The sequence below is a fragment of the Lepisosteus platostomus genome, chromosome 5 (assembly GCF_059453375.1).
Source record: "Lepisosteus platostomus isolate fLepPlt1 chromosome 5, fLepPlt1.hap1, whole genome shotgun sequence".
Lineage (NCBI taxonomy): Eukaryota > Metazoa > Chordata > Actinopteri > Semionotiformes > Lepisosteidae > Lepisosteus > Lepisosteus platostomus.
The window spans coordinates 32,270,731-32,287,632 of NC_142615.1; the positions used below are offsets into that span (position 1 = coordinate 32,270,731).

General features: G+C 42.7%; 1 protein-coding gene and 1 non-coding gene across 2 annotated transcripts in view; both read left to right on the top strand.

Moving 5' to 3' along the window:
- The window catches only part of LOC148665564 (antigen WC1.1-like), a 589,159-nt gene that overhangs the window by 568,281 nt on the left and 3,976 nt on the right, over positions 1-16,902 (top strand). The gene's annotated exons all lie outside the window — the stretch shown is intronic.
- trnan-auu (transfer RNA asparagine (anticodon AUU)) lies at positions 574-647 on the top strand. The gene has a single exon. It is a non-coding gene; the product is annotated as a tRNA-Asn (tRNA).

Here is a 16,902-nt window from a genome sequence, read left to right on the forward strand (position 1 = left end):
TTTCTCGTTTTTTTTTTTTATCAAAGCGTACAGAAATAAAAAAGAAGAAGAAATAGTGTTGCAAAAGAACTCTGTCGCCCTTGGGAGATGCCAAACGCATTGGACATGAAAAATGCCGGATAAAAGCCAGTTCTCTTCGTTTCTCAGTGTCTGGGCTGCTACTGTATGTAAAAGAGGCAATTTGCTCTGAGAGCAGGTTCAGCGCTTTCTGAACGCAGATGTCTCAGAGCGGTGTGTCCAAGTGGCTGTAAAAGGTGATGGAAGTCCTGTCACCGTAGCTTAGTTGGTTAAAGTGCCTCTTTATTGAACAAAAGCACCGGTTCAACTCCCAGCCGTGTATTTCTTCCTATCTTGTAGTACAGAACGTACCATTTTGGGCACTCACAAAGGGCTTGATTTCGTTAAATGCATGTGTTCATTTCCTTTCTGGAAAACTTGTTTTTGATGAAATTCACACAGCTTGCGAAACATGAAATTCAGTTCTTGGTTATCAGTGCAGAAGAAATATTGCCGGCTGGCAAAATAAACGGTAAGAGATTTTTTTTTTGATTCGAGAAAAGACTCCGCTCATCAGTCTCTGTGGCGCAATCGGTTAGCGCGTTCGGCTATTAACTGAGAAGTTGGTGGTTCAAGTCCACCCAGGGACGGGTTTCTTTTGCGATGTAAACATTGTTTTCGCATAGGTCGATTGGATTTCTCAGCTAAACCATAGCCATTTTAATATTTGTAGGAAATGCGACTGTTCAACACGTGTCAAAAATGTCCAATAATGCCCAACATCGCAACTCCCCAGAAAACCATATTCACCCAAGAAAAATAATCGTCGAATCGTCATTTATACTCACGTCACATCCTCTGCTGAAATATTTTAAAAATACAATGCAGATTTGTTTGAGAACTTGACAAGGATTGTTTTGTTAGCACTGTGCAGTTGGATTTTGATATTTTGACATATTTACCTTAATTTTAAACTGTAAATACTGTACAATTTATTGTAATTGTGTTGTAATATTAAAATATGTTAGCTGAGGATGCAAAAGGGTGAAAGGGAAAGGTCAGAGGGTACAGTAACAACAACGTTTGGACTGGTGGAGGTGGTAGGGGTGTTGATGGTTTTTCTCTGTAGAGGATGATTGAGTTGTTTATCCTTCTCTGAAGTGAGAAACTGGAAGAGTTGGGAGTTGAGAGATCTGATGAGGTTAGTTATAAAAGGAAGTTGATGTGGAGCTGTTAGCTGTAAGAATTCCTTAATGTCTTTGATGTTGTCATCAAAGATAAACTGCAGTCAGCAAAGATAAAAAGAAATGTATCTTTGCATACTGCCCTGTCTTTCTAACACCTGAAGAAGGCTCCACGGCCAACACGTTGTGTTTCCTTTCTTCTCTTTTCAGCATGGAATAACCCTTTACTTGTTCCTTTGCAGCCTACGCATGCTGATGCAGCTACTCACCTGATATTTAACATTCCTATAATCACAACTATAAATGTCCACTGTGGGCATTTTTTCCATGATTATTTATTCTGTCATTGAAGCATATTTTATGTCATACCGAAGTGTCATAATCACTGACATTTTTTTTTTCATTTAGAAAGTAAGAAAATGATAAATCACTATGAATTGCATTTAGCCTGTTCTGATCTGATTCTATTTACTTTAACATGCCATGTTCACAATGTCACAACTCAGAAATGTAACAGTGAAGTGTTGTAATTACCAATGTACATAGTGTCGGAACATTGAGATGTTTTGGTAATGAGGAAGGAGGGACATGCCATGTTCACAGGGTCATATTTAAAAAAAATGGCACAGTAAAATTTCCTAGAGTTCAGGATTTTGATAGTCTGTTCCATTGTCTCTCACACCTCAGTGTCAGAATTTTTAGATGTTTTTATAACCAGGGGGTAGGTTTATAGCAAGAAGCAGAAAGTGCAATCACCCGTTGCTCATCCTCGGTTAACCATATATTCTCATGCCATGTTCTAAATGTCCCATTTATATTTAAAAGTTCTTGTAAAATGCAAGATTTTAAGACTTTTTATGATCAGAAGGCAAGGTCGTGGTAAATATGCAGAAAGTGCCTGTGAATTTATGTTTTGCCTTTGTCTTATTTACTTATTGTGTTTGTGTTATTGTGAGTTTTGAAAATTGGTTTACAATTTTCTGAAATGTGTTTCACACAAAAATGTTATTTGGATAGTCACTACTTACATATTCCCATTTACTGAGGATAAATATAGTAATCCATCCCGATTAGTACTTTAAAAATTACTGTAAAGAGCCATCTACAGGCGAAAGGCGGCATAACATCACAGCAGCAGCATTTAAGGCAGAAGAAGAAGCTGGCGAATAAGAAGCCAGCTTCAGCCTCGTTAATGCAATACCATTGGGTGAAGTGGAAAAATATTTCTTGCTCTGAATCCTAACATTTTTATAGGAGGTGTTCTAGTACTTCTTGCCTCAGATAAAATTGCCAATACACTTAATTTCTACTCCATCAATATCAGCAGCGTTATCGGTACTGAGTCCTAAATGTACGTCCTGTCATCATATAAAATGTCAAAAGTTTCGACTGCATTCAACTGATCAAATTTCTCTTCGATGACAGTTGTAATTTTATCCAAAATACATCCGAAACAAATTTGCACTGTTTTTTTTATCCAGAAGAGCATCATCATGAGACTCAAAACATACCTGTTTTTTCTTCTTTCCAGGAGGAAGGATTGTTCAGATGCAAACATTGGTCCAAAATCAATGTACTCTCCTATCGCTGTTGCTTCTTTAAATCCTTCATTTGAATGTCGATATTGAGGGATGATATCGTACAAATTGTGGTTTTCTTTTAAAGCAAATTATATTAAAATATGAGCCTCTGTTATGGTTGTCTTGGAAGTTTCGGAAGGTATAATAGACCCCCTTGAGCCCTCAGCTAAAATATGATAAAATACAACAAAATGTATTTACATTGAACAGCATTTATGGTTACATGTATATTACAATTAAGATAAATATACAAAAGTATTAAAATACAAATGTACAGTCCTAACATAATCATGCTGTCCAACTGTCTTTTTTGCTTGTCAAGTTCTCCAACAAATCTGTGTCTTAATTTTAAATATTCTAACTAAGGATGCATCGAGAACATAAATTAATTCGTCTGCTAGCCGTTCGAAGATCAAAGTCCTTGGCTGAATATGATGTCCTTGAATGTTGGTTATTATTGGCCATTCCCAGTGATATTGACTTACATACTTAATTGTTTAACAAAAACATTCACATTTCTTGCAAATATCAAGTGGGTTAAGGTTTTGCTAAGAAATCTGAATAAGTAGAGATGAGGTTTACATTGCAATAATGAGAAGTGCATTTCTGGGTGGGCTCAAACCACTAACCTTTCAATTAACAGAGACTCACGTGTGTCCCATTTCTCCATTTGCAAGCTTAAAAAAAAGAAAATAATGCTTTTTTCTTACCAGCCTGCGATATACAAGGCAAGATTTGTATTTCATCTTTCACAAGCTGTATGAATTTCATGAAAAGCAAATCATTCCAGAAAGAAAATGAAAACTTGCGTTAAACAAAATCAAGCTGTACGTAATCATCCATAGTGATACATTTTGTAAGACAAGTGTCATGGAAATTTAACTATCAAGGAAGCCACAAGAGAGAGTTCTCACCTGAGTAAGGTCTTTATTTCAATATTGCAATATTGGGAGCCCTGCTGCCACTTCGCAAAGTGCATCAGAGACTCAATTTGTTACAAGCAGTACAGGGTTTTTATAAGACGTTGCGCTGTAAAAAAGTTCAGCACTTGGTCCCTTCTAAAACTTCCCCTTTCTCTAAGAGAAAACAGATTACATCATAGAGCGAGAGAAGAAAAACTAGATTTGTTATTCAAAGCTTATCAGTTACTTTCAGCTAATTCTAATGACCCAGACAGCATATATTGTTTCGGTACATTGTCTTCTAAACTAACCTAAACAGTGTACTTTGTTGACGAACTGTTTTCTAAAATTCTGCACGTACTGTAGCATAGCAGTTATATCCTTGAAATATTATCTAAAAGCACCAATATATTTTTTTTGCAAAGCTCTCTACATTTTTAAGAATCAATTAACTCATTAGATTTCCACTACAATTCCCTCCTTTTTATTCTTGAAAATGATTAAAAGTTAGATTCTTCATATGGACTCCCAGGAGGCTCCCATACTTCAGATTCTTCCGTTTTTATCAGAACATACTGATGCGCAAACATATTCATTATCATATTTCGAAGCATTGGAATAATACAAGTCGAACAGCAACACAAAAACAGAAAGACAAGTATCACAGCTACTATAATCGGTGTTAGTAACTTAAAGAAAAATATTCCCCCTGGCCCAAACAGTGATTCTAACCAGGAGAGAAATGGGTGAGGCTGTAGAATGAGGCATTAAAGCACATACATAACAAGATGCATTAAATTTCTTTAACTTTACAGTATGATTTATAAATTTGTACCACAAATTACTCATATCCCCCTCATTATCAGTTTCATTCAGCCAGTTTGTATACAAAGAGGCTTCGCGTTTAGATTCTTCCTCTTTCTGGGTGGTGACAGGCTTCCACATAAAAAGGAAAAAGGCTGTGCACATCAGTCCCAAGCATGTGATCCCCATCTATCCCTGTGGAGACATCACTCCTGCTCTTTGCTCAGTTCGTTTGTGACCTTTTTACAGTGGGAAGCATGAATTCAGGGCACCTGGCACGGCCCCCTCCACCTGAGCGAACACCACCTCTTTTTCCTGTCTTTCACCAGAATCCAGTCTCCTTATTCACGCATTAGTTCTTACAGCACAGGTAAATCCCTGTGGGCTGAAGCCCAGCATTTTTCTTAGGGTTTTTTTACAAGATTGGTCAACAGCTGGGTAATAACTCTTAGAAAAATCTACACATTGTTCCACTGCCTCAGCTGTGCCGTTTTGCAGAACAATTTTAGCTGAAGTTGTAAAATTTCTCTTTGGTCCATTCCTGCAAAACATCTTATTATAAACAAACAAACCATAATAATAATGTGCATCTATGGGAATCACTCCCAAGGGTAACTCCCCTTAAAACTATATTGTTCTACCCATCAGGTTCTGCCACTAGATAGGAGAACCTTTCCCATGAAATCATTTTTTGACCTTCATGATCCCTTCAGGGCGTACAATTAGCACAGAAGCAGCAGCTTTAGTCCACATGTTTTTCAAGCAGGATATTAACAGTATGATCATAACGAATAATACCAGACACACAAATATGTATTGAACCAGAGACCCTCTCCAGGTTCCTAGCACAGACTGTAGCCATGCACCAATGCCCCAATCATCTGGATTATAATTGTGATATATATTTTTCTTCATCATAGATGTGCTTTGCTAAGTCATTCATTTGCTAATAATTGTCTAGAATACAAGTACTGTTTAGTCTTTGCTCACCTAAACAGCTGTCTATCACCCTAATAGAGAATGGCCTAAAACTGTGATTATAGCGAGGAGCATACAGTTATTTCCATTTTAATATATCTGAGTTACACTCAGACTAAAAGCAGGGCTATTTACCCATGCCAATAAACCTAAATAATCACCTCTATCAAAGGGGATTACTCCCATGAGCATCTTCTATAGCAATACAATCCCAACATGAGCTCTGATTATTATTTGTGGCTGACTGATAAAGTATTGATTCCATATCCCCATTTTATCAAAGTAAAACTCATTACACTTAACAGGTACACTGTCGCCCCCCCTCAGGAAGCTCAACAAACACAGAAACAGTTACAATATAATAATTAATGTTCACTCAGTCTCTGGTGCAGTGGTTCGGTGTCGGCGCAATGCGTAGATCCAGCGATCTCGTCCTGTCACTCAGATGGCAGAGTCGGTAGTCAGTTGCACTTGATATGGTCCTTCCCAGCAGGGTTGCAACATCTGGCAGGGTATATCTTCCTCACCATACCCACTCGCCAGGTATCAGGTCGTGTCTTCCCTCTACTGGAGGTCTCCAAGTGTCCAGCACCTGTTCACCAGCCCCATGCACCACTTCAATTAACAACCTACAATACTACAATAGAGAATTAGCAAATTCAACAATCCATTAGCCAAATTCATCCCTCCAGGAAGTTTTGTTGATTGGCTTGTGATGATATCAAACAGGCTCTATTACACAGTTCTGTTTGATCCAGCCCGCATTCCATGGCGTTCCTTCAGTCTGATGTCTAGTCGATCTTTTAGAGTTCTGTTCCTTCATTCCACTGTTCCAGCAGACTGAGGGTGATCTCAGTCCATCTCACCCCGAATAATCCAGCCACAGCCTGTCCCTTGATCATAATACAAGCGGTAGGTCAGTGCCCACCGAGGGCTTATCTCCATCATCAAGTGTTTGGTGGACACAGAGGCAGTGACAGCAACCCACTGGGAAAACAGATTATAAGAGCCAAGGTTGTAAACATTCGCTACTGCATGAAAGGTTTCTCAGGAGCAGGCCTTTTGAGCTGTAGCACCTGCACCTGAACTGTAGTTGAGTTCCTTTGATAAGCATCACATTGAGATACCACATAAGTGGCTACTGCTTCAAACACGGTCCCCACCCAGGTGTCCGACAGAGTGCATTTGTCGAGCTATAAAGGGCATTAGGCTGTGAGGGCATGCAGAGCGTCCAGTGTGCTGGCAGCACCACACTCTTTTCTAACCATGTCCTTTTCTCTGCTTTAGAGGCCTCAGCCTGAATATCCTGTAGCTGTCCCCTTTTCACCAACAGAGGTCTCACAGGGGTCTCAGACTCCTGTTCTACGAGTACTGCTCACCTGACAGCTACATCTGCAAAGTTGTTCCCTCGAGTTACTGGAAACATTTCTTTATTATGCGATTTACACTTTACCACAGCTACTTCAGTCAGCAGCTGCAAAGCTTCTAACAGTTCAGAGACAAACCCAGCATTCTTAACTGGAGTCCCTGCCATGTTGGGGAAATCCCTATTCCTTCACTGCCATCCAAAATTGTGGCATACACCAAATGTATATATACAGTCTACAGTATATAAAATTGCTACAATTTTCCATTTAGCATATTTACAAGTTTCAATTAAATCTTTTCATTCGGTCTGCTAGTTCTACACCAGATTATTCACAGTTTATACAGCCAGGCAGGTAGCCTGCACAACACATAAACACGGCCCCTTGGCCACCGCATCAAGGGGTCCTGAATAATAATAACCCACCAGACGATGCCTATCTCCATGCCTCCTGCACCAGCACAACGGCTCACAACCCATTTCTTTCACTTACATACAGATTACATACAGATGATCCGTCTGAGGGAATCCAGTCCAGGGCCAGTGCCTGCAAGAAAGCTTGTTTCAAAACATCAAAAACGGTTTCTGCTGCAGGGGTCAAGGCAATTTTGTCTTTAGACTGCACTACCCCCCTCAAACCAGTACGTCACTAGACAAGCTCGTTCTGAGAAGGCATTCACCCTGGCTTTATCATGTAGTTGGTTTTATACTCCTTTTTTTTTTCCTCTCAAGATCCAATACTTGGAGTAGCCCGGCCTTATGGATTCCCTCATTAGGTAAAACAATCACAATATCACATAACTCTATTGAGTTAGTTTACATAAATGCTATTTCATGCAGTAATTCCTTATAAAATGCTGCAGTCTGGGCCTAAAATAGGTCTGGGGTGTCCCCCACCCACATCAGTAGTTGAAACTGTACATCTTTACCCAAGCAGACTGTGACAGCTTATATTTGCTTTAAACACAACCCTTGCACTCCTTCTCCTGTAGCCTCCTGTTACCCGTTAGAAAACGTTATATCACATCTTTATGCTGTTTTAGTCTAAAAACAGGACAGCTGTGCTCCTGTGCCCCACAGTTACTGCACACTGTAAGATTATTTCACTTTTATTTAAATCCTGAGATAAATTTAGGAAGGCTACAGAGGGGTTTACTAGATTAAAACTGTTAGTTCACACACGGCTCTCGTTTCAGCTTCTGACAAGTTCTTTAATTGTGAAATCAAGCCTCTTTCTTACAATTTCTCCAAAAAACACTTTTTTTTTTAGTAACTGCACACCAGCTTATTAGTAGTTTTGTCTTTGAGGTTTTATATCTTGGTATAACATTAAAGTCGCACAATAATTTCGACAAACTGGCGGCTCCCTTTTCTCCTCCTTGGGAGTCTTTTTACCTCCCATTTGCAGCGCTCGCAGTTCTGCATGCATGCTTCGCGAGTTATTAAATCACATCTGTCTCTGTTCGTAATATCAGGAAAGCATAGTTGCACATTCTTGGCAACATCAGGTTTTAACCCACTCAAGTAAATTTGTTTTATTACTGTGGAAGTATCTTTATTCACTTCCTTTTCATCGGCTAACCCCGAGTATACTATCCATAAAGCTATAAACCTTTCTGTAAAATCTGAAAACATCCTCACTTCCTTCTGCTGACATGCTGTTACTTTTCTCTAATCAGTTTTCGGTGGGTAATGCTCTTTCAAAAATCTCCACACTAATTCCCACCCTTCTCCCAGATTCTCTCTTAAGGCGTTCTATTTCTTCTTTTGCTTTTTCTTTTTCTACATATACAACTTCGTTTCGTTCAGCCATTGCTTTTAGCTTTTCCATCAGGGATTTTTGCGTCTCATCTATGATATTCTGTTGAATTCTCAAATATTCCTCTAAATATTTTTATCCAAAGGTTCATACACTTTTCTACATTCCTGTTCAGCCTAAATTCCGTCTGACAGTCAATATTTCTTTTAAGTTTCACTTTGGATTAATCAAACTTTTTTTTTTCCTTCACACCAAACCATTTTCACGTCTCCCACGCGCCCCGCGGAATTCCCCAGTCGAGACAAACTGACGAACTATCACAATTCGGGAACACGGACCAGGTTCCAAATCCTGGCTTTAAACACACAGTTGAATCGAGTTACCATTTTCGGCTCTTCTGCGAGTACAGTTCTAGTTACTACCTTCAGCCGTACTGCAGTCGTGTACCAGGATGCAACACCTGGATTTTTTCGCACGGGCAGGGCAAGATGCTATTCCTTCAGCAATCCCTCCTTTTCTACCCCACCTTCACAAAACAGGCATCTAAAACACATACACCATTAACTCATTTTTCTGTTGTACTCGCTTCAGCTTCAGGAAAACCCTGAACCCACCACAGCAACATGGAGAGGACAAGGGACTTTTTAGAAAAGAGGAGTCCTTACCTCTTTTTAGAAGCGGCCGCCTAACTTTTCCTCTCCATGTCCGTGTGGTTTAATTTAGATGGATACTTCTTCATCATTTGGGTCACGTATCCTTCAATCTGCCTCCTCCTTTTTAGAGGACGTTGTAAACCTTTAGGAACAATATGATCTAGCAACAAGGTTATGTCACTGTAATTAGGCTTAAGACAATCAAGAACAAGGCGCTTGCCTTTCTTCTAAATTCTTTACGATCATCAGGCAATTAAGGAAAAGACTTAACTAATGCAAATAATTCACTAGGAGACCAATGTCAATGTACTGTACATATGCTGGAGTTCCTTCTGGACCTGAAAAAGTGCACATTGGTATTTCACAAACAAGTGGCTCCGGACCGCTTTCTAATTTCGGTGGAGACTTTTTCTTTTTAGTACGCATGGTCATGACTTTAGCTGCAGCTTGCTGTTCTTTAGTTTCAAGACTAGTCTTTTTTTAAGCTTCCCATTATTTCTGTGATTCCTCTTTCCATTAAATAAGTTTTCCAATTCATTTTCTTTCATTTCTTCTCCTTCTCTTCTAAGTTTCCCCTTTCTCCAGGAAACTTCTTTTTCCTAATTCAACTTTCCTCTGTCCATTCTGATTCACTTACAAAGATCCTTCATAGTTATGGGCCCCTAATTATCATATATAAATTATGTGCAAGTTCCCTTACACCTATTACCCTAGCTTTACAGTTCATGAACATATTTTTTTTCCCTAACCCAGGCTATAATTGTTTCTCCGAATTTGTCGTACATGTACTTTCGCTGGACTGCTCGGTCCCATTTTCGTCTCTGAATTTTAATTTCCCATTTTTACCGATCGGTGCCTTACTTAGAACCTTATCACATTAACTACTCCGCAGAGCAAAAACCACACGTCTGTGTTAAGATAAGTTCTTTATATGAGTCCCAGACTCATCAAACCCGCGTGAGAACACCCCTGTGGCTCGCTTCTCAAACTATTAATTTTTAAGGATCACTTACTGACGTCAGACAGCTGCCAATTCTCCAGACGCGTCTCTGGAAGGATAAACAGTTTATCCTCCGAGGTTCGTCCAATTTGCTAAAATTGTCCGGGTCCGGATGGAGTTTCAGCAGCCGTTCGCGTTCAGGTTTGTGATCCCGGACGAGCCCCCAAACTGTCATGGAAATTTAACTATCAAGGAAGCCACAAGAGAGAGTTCTCACCTGAGTAAGGTCTTTATTTCAATATTGCAATATTGGGAGCCCTGCTGCCACTTCGCAAAGTGCATCAGAGACTCAATTTGTTACAAGCAGTACAGGGTTTTTATAAGACGTTGCGCTGTAAAAAAGTTCAGCACTTGGTCCCTTCTAAAACTTCCCCTTTCTCTAAGAGAAAACAGATTACATCATAGAGCGAGAGAAGAAAAACTAGATTTGTTATTCAAAGCTTATCAGTTACTTTCAGCTAATTCTAATGACCCAGACAGCATATATTGTTTTGGTACATTGTCTTCTAAACTAACCTAAACAGTGTACTTTGTTGACGAACTGTTTTCTAAAATTCTGCACGTACTGTAGCATAGCAGTTATATCCTTGAAATATTATCTAAAAGCACCAATATATTTTTTTTGCAAAGCTCTCTACATTTTTAAGAATCAATTAACTCATTAGATTTCCACTACACAAGACAGGAAGAAAAGCACTGTTGGGATTTGAACTCAGCATCTCCTGTTTAAGAGGAAAGAATGTTAACCAAATCAGCCAAATTGCCATCAGTGTATCCACACCATGTCTGAGTCAGTGATTGCAGCTGACTGTCACTGGAGGACAGTTCATCGTGAACAAGTCAGCCTGCATAATGAGGGGGAAGAGACTGACTTCTGTGATGCAGTATCGACAGATACTAACCTTCTGTCCAACTGTTCTCTGCTGCATTCTGGATTAGCAGGTAAATATTGGTTTCCATGCGTGTGTAGGGGTTTTGTGTATTTACTGAGACAATTATTAATTGTAGCAGTAAGTCACAAAATGATTCTTTGATGGCTATTAGAAAACCGACCTTGCGGGTTAACTCATTAACGCACACACACAGATACTAATACACTTATTAATACATAAAATGTGCATATAAACATAACAGATCTTAAGAGTGTGGGTTAGCAGAATACAAAAGGTATAATTTAAATCATGAAGAGTTCCAAACCAAGAAGGACATACATTCAGTATACCATTCATTTAGACTGTTTCGTAAATGAACTGGGATTACAACTTCTACACTAGATACTCAAAAGCAAGTACATCACTCATAGGTATTAGATTGATATCAATTGTGGTTGAGGTAACAATTTAATTCTCGAGCTGTAATGCAGAATGTTGAATACTCATCCGATCTGTGTGGATTCAGATCTCCCACGGACACAAAGAAGCAGTGGCAGGCTGTTGTTGTGTGCAATCGGCACTCTCTGGCTCGGTGCCAGGCAGTGGCCGGTGCGGCTGGCGAGAAGGAGAGGAGGGAGAGATTCCTGCTGTGATGCGCTGCTGATGCTCTTTGAAGACTGGCTAGTTAGTGTTGGCTGAAACTAGCAGAGCTTGTGCACATGGAAAGTGACTGTGGGTCCAAGCCAGTCACACTCTTTAGATGGGAAGAAGACCAGTTCGTTCCCGATGTAGCGCTAGTCCTGAATCCTGAGATTCAGCTGTCGACAGTTCCAACCGTAGTTCACTCGTTGATCAGGCGAGCTTTGACGGTGGAGTACCGGCGGTTCACGGGGCTTGCTGCTGGGCTAACCTCGGGCGGATCCTTTGGTTATGCATGGGCAACCTCCGTTCTCGACTCTTAAAACAAAGTTAAGTCCTGGCACTCGGACACACTGGCCGTCACGTGATTGTCCGAGCTGAATCTGAGAACGTCCTGGAGAGGCACCTTCTGGGCATCGTGCTGCCTGTTTTATCTGGAGGAACTACGGTACTTCAGTGGCTTAAAGTTCCGCGGGCATTCGAGACCCACGTGGGGTTACCCTGCCCTACCAGTTCCTGATTGGCTGATTGAGGTGGAGGATGAGTAACAGTGACCTCTGACCTTAGGGTTGTAAACCTTGGGATGAGCCTCTCCCATGGAATCTCCCAGACAGTAAGGCGCCAGAGATGACCACTTATTAGGGTGGCTGGTGAATCTCAGCCTTGGGAGCTGTTCCTTATCAGGAAACTGTATCAGCTAGAAAAACACCTTAAATGTGAACCAGATGGAATGGCGTCTCTGTATCCAGCTGCACTGAGATGAGGGAGAGAGGGACTGGCAAGGGAGCAGCAAACTTAATTCCTGTATTTTAAATATGCCTTGCCGCTACAGAAGTGTCCTTAGAAGAAAAACATCTTCTATGATAGTGGAACAGTCCATCACACCCCTCCTATAGCCTTTCAAAGAGAAAAAAAACTGACAACAAAGTATGTCTATGTGTGGTAATCAACCAGGTCTTACAAACATTCTTAAACCCTTCCACCTCCTTTCATTGCAAATGATTTGTACATGTTAGAAGGTTAATTTTGGCTTCTGATATTATGGTGGATTAAGAGTCCTGAAATCTTTGTAGAAGTACAAAGATGAAGAAAGGGCAGTGTAATCATGGCCAAGAGAAGGCAAATGTTGGACTATCTGCTTGGATTGAATGGAGCAAAACGTAGGCAACTCCTTGAGCAGAACCTGCTTCATCCTTCAGACTGGGGTTTCTGAAGATCTGTACATTTGAACTTTCAAAGTGACTAAAGTAAAGGAGTTTTCCCTTTTTACCACATAATTCCCACAGATCAACACTAACAGAGAGCCTAATTCCAGCCAGGATTCAATCACTGTCTCTCAGGCATCCCAGCAGTGGATTTCATGGCTTCAGAAAGCCATCTTCACCAGTGGAGAACTCAATGCTCTGAGGTTTACTGGCAGAGTCTCACACTGGGTAATGTTAGATGTTGATAAATTATGTCCTGTGGAATTCTACTATTGATAAATTCTACTATGGAACTGCGATGTGTCTTGAAAAAAATCTTCTATGATAGTGGTACAGTCCAGCACAGCCTTTAAAAGAGAAAAAAAAACAAGGTAAGTCTGTGGTGTAATCAACTAGGTCTTGCAAACATACTTAACCTCTTCCAGCTACCAACATTACAAATGCTGTTTACACATTAGATGGTTATTTTTGGCTTCTGATATTATGGGGGATAAAGAGCCCTGGAATCTTTGTAGAAGGACAAAAGACAGAAAGAAAGGGCAGTGTAACCATGGCCAAGAGAAGGGAAATGTTGGGGAGAGCTTTTTTCATACACTTTTTATCATTGTTTTTCCAGCCCAACGAAGATCGACATATATGAGCAGGCGTCCTGTGCCAAATCCAATCTGCCTTCCTTCCAAGCATACAGGAATGTGAGTGAATTTAATATTGACATATGAAAATACACAAAAATATGCAATCACACTGTAGTGTGCTCTCTGAAGGCACCAGTTCTGTAGGGTTTGGGCATTTACTGGGACAATTATTAATTGTAGCAGTAAATCACAAAATGGATTCTTTTGATGGCTTTAGAATCCAACCATGCGACATAACTCAAACAACGCGCACACACACAGGTACTAATACACAAGGATACATTTATTAATACATAGAATATCCATACAAACCTAACAGATCTTATCGAGAGGGTTATCAGAATACAAAAGGTATATATTCATTCAGTTACAAAGTGTTACACATATCAAAAGGACATACGTTCAATATATCATTCATTTAGACCGTTTCGTAAATGAACTTGGTTATAACTTCTACATTAGATACTCAAAACAAGTACATAACTCTTAGGAATTAAATTGATATCAGCTGGTTGGGATAACAATTGAATTCTCGAGCAGTAATGCAGTGAAGTTGAACACTCATCAAATCTCTGGGGATTCAGATCTCCTGCGGACTCAAAGAAACAGTTGCAGGCTGTTGCTGTCCAATCCGCGCTCTCTGGCTCAGTGCCAGGCTGTGCTGTGCGGCTTGCGACGGTGCGCTGCTGATACTCACTGACCGGCTAGTTAGTGTTGGCTTTAACTAGCAAAGTTTGCGCACAGGAGAAAAGATGACTGTGGGTCCCAGCAAGTCAGGAAGAAGACCGGTTCGTTCCTGATGAAGCTTTAGTTCTGAATAGTGATTCAGCTGTCCACAGTTCTGACCTGTTCACGAGGCCTGCTACTGGTGCTAACCTCGGGTGGATCTTCTGGTTACTCTCTGGCAACCTCCGCTCTAGACTCTTAGAACAAAAGAAAGTTCTGGCACTCGGACACACTGGCCGTTCCGTGGTTGTCCGGGCTGAGTCTCAGGATGGTCAGGAGGCACGCTGTGAGAATGTCCTGCCCTTGGGAGCCTTCTGCTCCTGGGCCGTCCTGCCCTGGAATTCTCCTTTGAATTCCCTTTAGAAAAGTCCACAGAATTCTCCTGAATCTTACTACAGGCTCTCTGTGTTGCCTGTTTTTACCTGGAGGAACTTCAGCTCGTTGATTGGCTGAAAGTTCCATGGGCATCAGAGTCCCACGTGGGTTACTCGGCCCTACCAGTCCCTGATTGGTTGATCAAGGTGAGATATGAGTCATTTACTCCTGACACCTAGGAATGCAGTCCAGATGTCCATCTGGCACTCCCTAGACAGATAGGCACCAATGGATGACCATTGATCATGATAGCCAGGCTTAGCTAAGTGCATCCCCCTTTGGGAGCTGTCCCTAATCAAAGGAAACCTTAAATCAGCCTGCATGAATAGTTTCTCAGTGGCTGCACCACAGAGATGAAGAGAGAGATGGGGCCTCATTTGGGAAGGCTCAGAACACTTAATTCTTTCTTATTAATAAGCCTCGCTGCTACAACACATATGCAGTTTGAGCAAACATAAGACAATAACCAAGTACCACAAACTACCAGGCATCTAGTATCATTAGCAGTTCAGGGGAGCTGCGTCAGCATGTGTAGGCTGCAAAGGAACAAGTAATAGGTCTATTCCATGCTTAAAAGAAAAGAAAGAGGTGAATGGGTCTGTTCGATCACAGCGCTAGGCGAATCCCCAAACAGTGTGCGTGGCAACAAAAAAAGCTGCTCTTTTTCGAACTGGGGACATTTCACGTGGGAGGCTAACGTGATAACCACTACACTCTGGAAACGGTGGGAAATCGTGCCCAGTGGCCCAATGCTGAGCTTCGCCAATGCTATTCAGGGGCTATTCGATGTGAATTGAATGCTATTCAACTCGCCAATGCTACGTCAAGTACGCCCTGGCTCGAGCTGGGGGAAGATCTTACCCCAGAACACCTCTGAGACCGGCACTCTGAAGCGTTTCGCCACCATCAGCCTGTAGATGCAAGCCCCGCAAGTCTCGAGGGCCCAGGCAGTTGTACCCCGGCTCGCCCACTCTCCTCCCCCTCCTCCCTGTCCTCCCTCTCCATCCAATCCATCTCCACCACCTCCCCTTCCCCCTCCATCTTCATGCCCTGTAATTCCCCCTCCTCCGTCCCTGCCCCATCCATCTCCAGACACCCATCCTCCATTCCTTCTTCCACCACTTCCCCTACCTCTCCTCCCACGACCATATCCAACTCCCCTTCCTCAGTCTCTGCCAACGGTGCCTGACCGAGTATTGAAGAGGCTCCCTCACCTGGCAGGGCGGTGTCTTGTGGCCGCTGCAGGACAACCGGGCGCTTCCCCTCAGGCTCCTCTGGGTCCTCGGGCGTCTGGGCCTATGTCCACCTTGCCAGGATCTCGCCGTTGCCGCTGCCACTTGGTCACACGCCTCACAGCAGCCCCTTTGTTGACCCCAGCAGGCTTCTCATCCCCTGGCCCAGAAGAGGGCCCTGCTGGCTCACCGGTGAGCTGGGGCACCGCTGACGGTGATGGTGGTGGTGGTGCTGATGCCGTCGCCTCCTCCCTCTGCCTCTCTCCCTGCACAGGCTGGGGTGTCATAAGCCCACTGGTACGCTGAGGGGCCGCCTCGGGTGGTGGTGGTGCCCGTAGGATCTCAGCTGCACCACGCTGCACCGCCGCCTGTTGTGGAGCAACCTCCCTCTGCTTCTCTTGCAGCACAGAGTGGGACACAGCAGGTTTGTTAGGGCAACGGGGCGCCCCTGCTGGTGGAGATGCTGGCTGGTCCCCGGCTCCTTTCTGCTGCGCTGTACCCAGGATTGGAGGGGCCTCCCTCTGCCTCTCCCCCATCACCGGCTGGGGCGTTGCTGGCTCACTAGGGTCCTGGGGTGCCGCTGCTGGCAACTCTCCATGCTCAGCTGCAGCGGCCACCCGTAGTCCATCTTCAACCCCCTCAGTGTTGTGGGCAGCTGCTCCTGCGGCGGCTGGATCTTCCTGCTCCGGCTCGCAGCTGCAGCTCATGAGCGCATGGAGGCAGTCCGGGCACTTGGCAGCGGTGCAGTTCCTGGCGCGGTGGCCAGGCTGTCTGCACTCATAGCAGAGGAACTCAGGGCAGTCCTTGGCGATGTGCCCCGAGTCCAGGCAGACATGACACACCCTTTGTTGCTGGTCGTGGAGGACCCTGAAGTACTGGTCCCCCTCTGCAGTGGCGAAGCGGGTGCTGTACAGCAACGAGGCTACATGCTCGGGAAAGCGAATCCGAACAAACCTCGTGCCATCAGCAATGGTGGTCCCAGGGTAGTGGCGCAT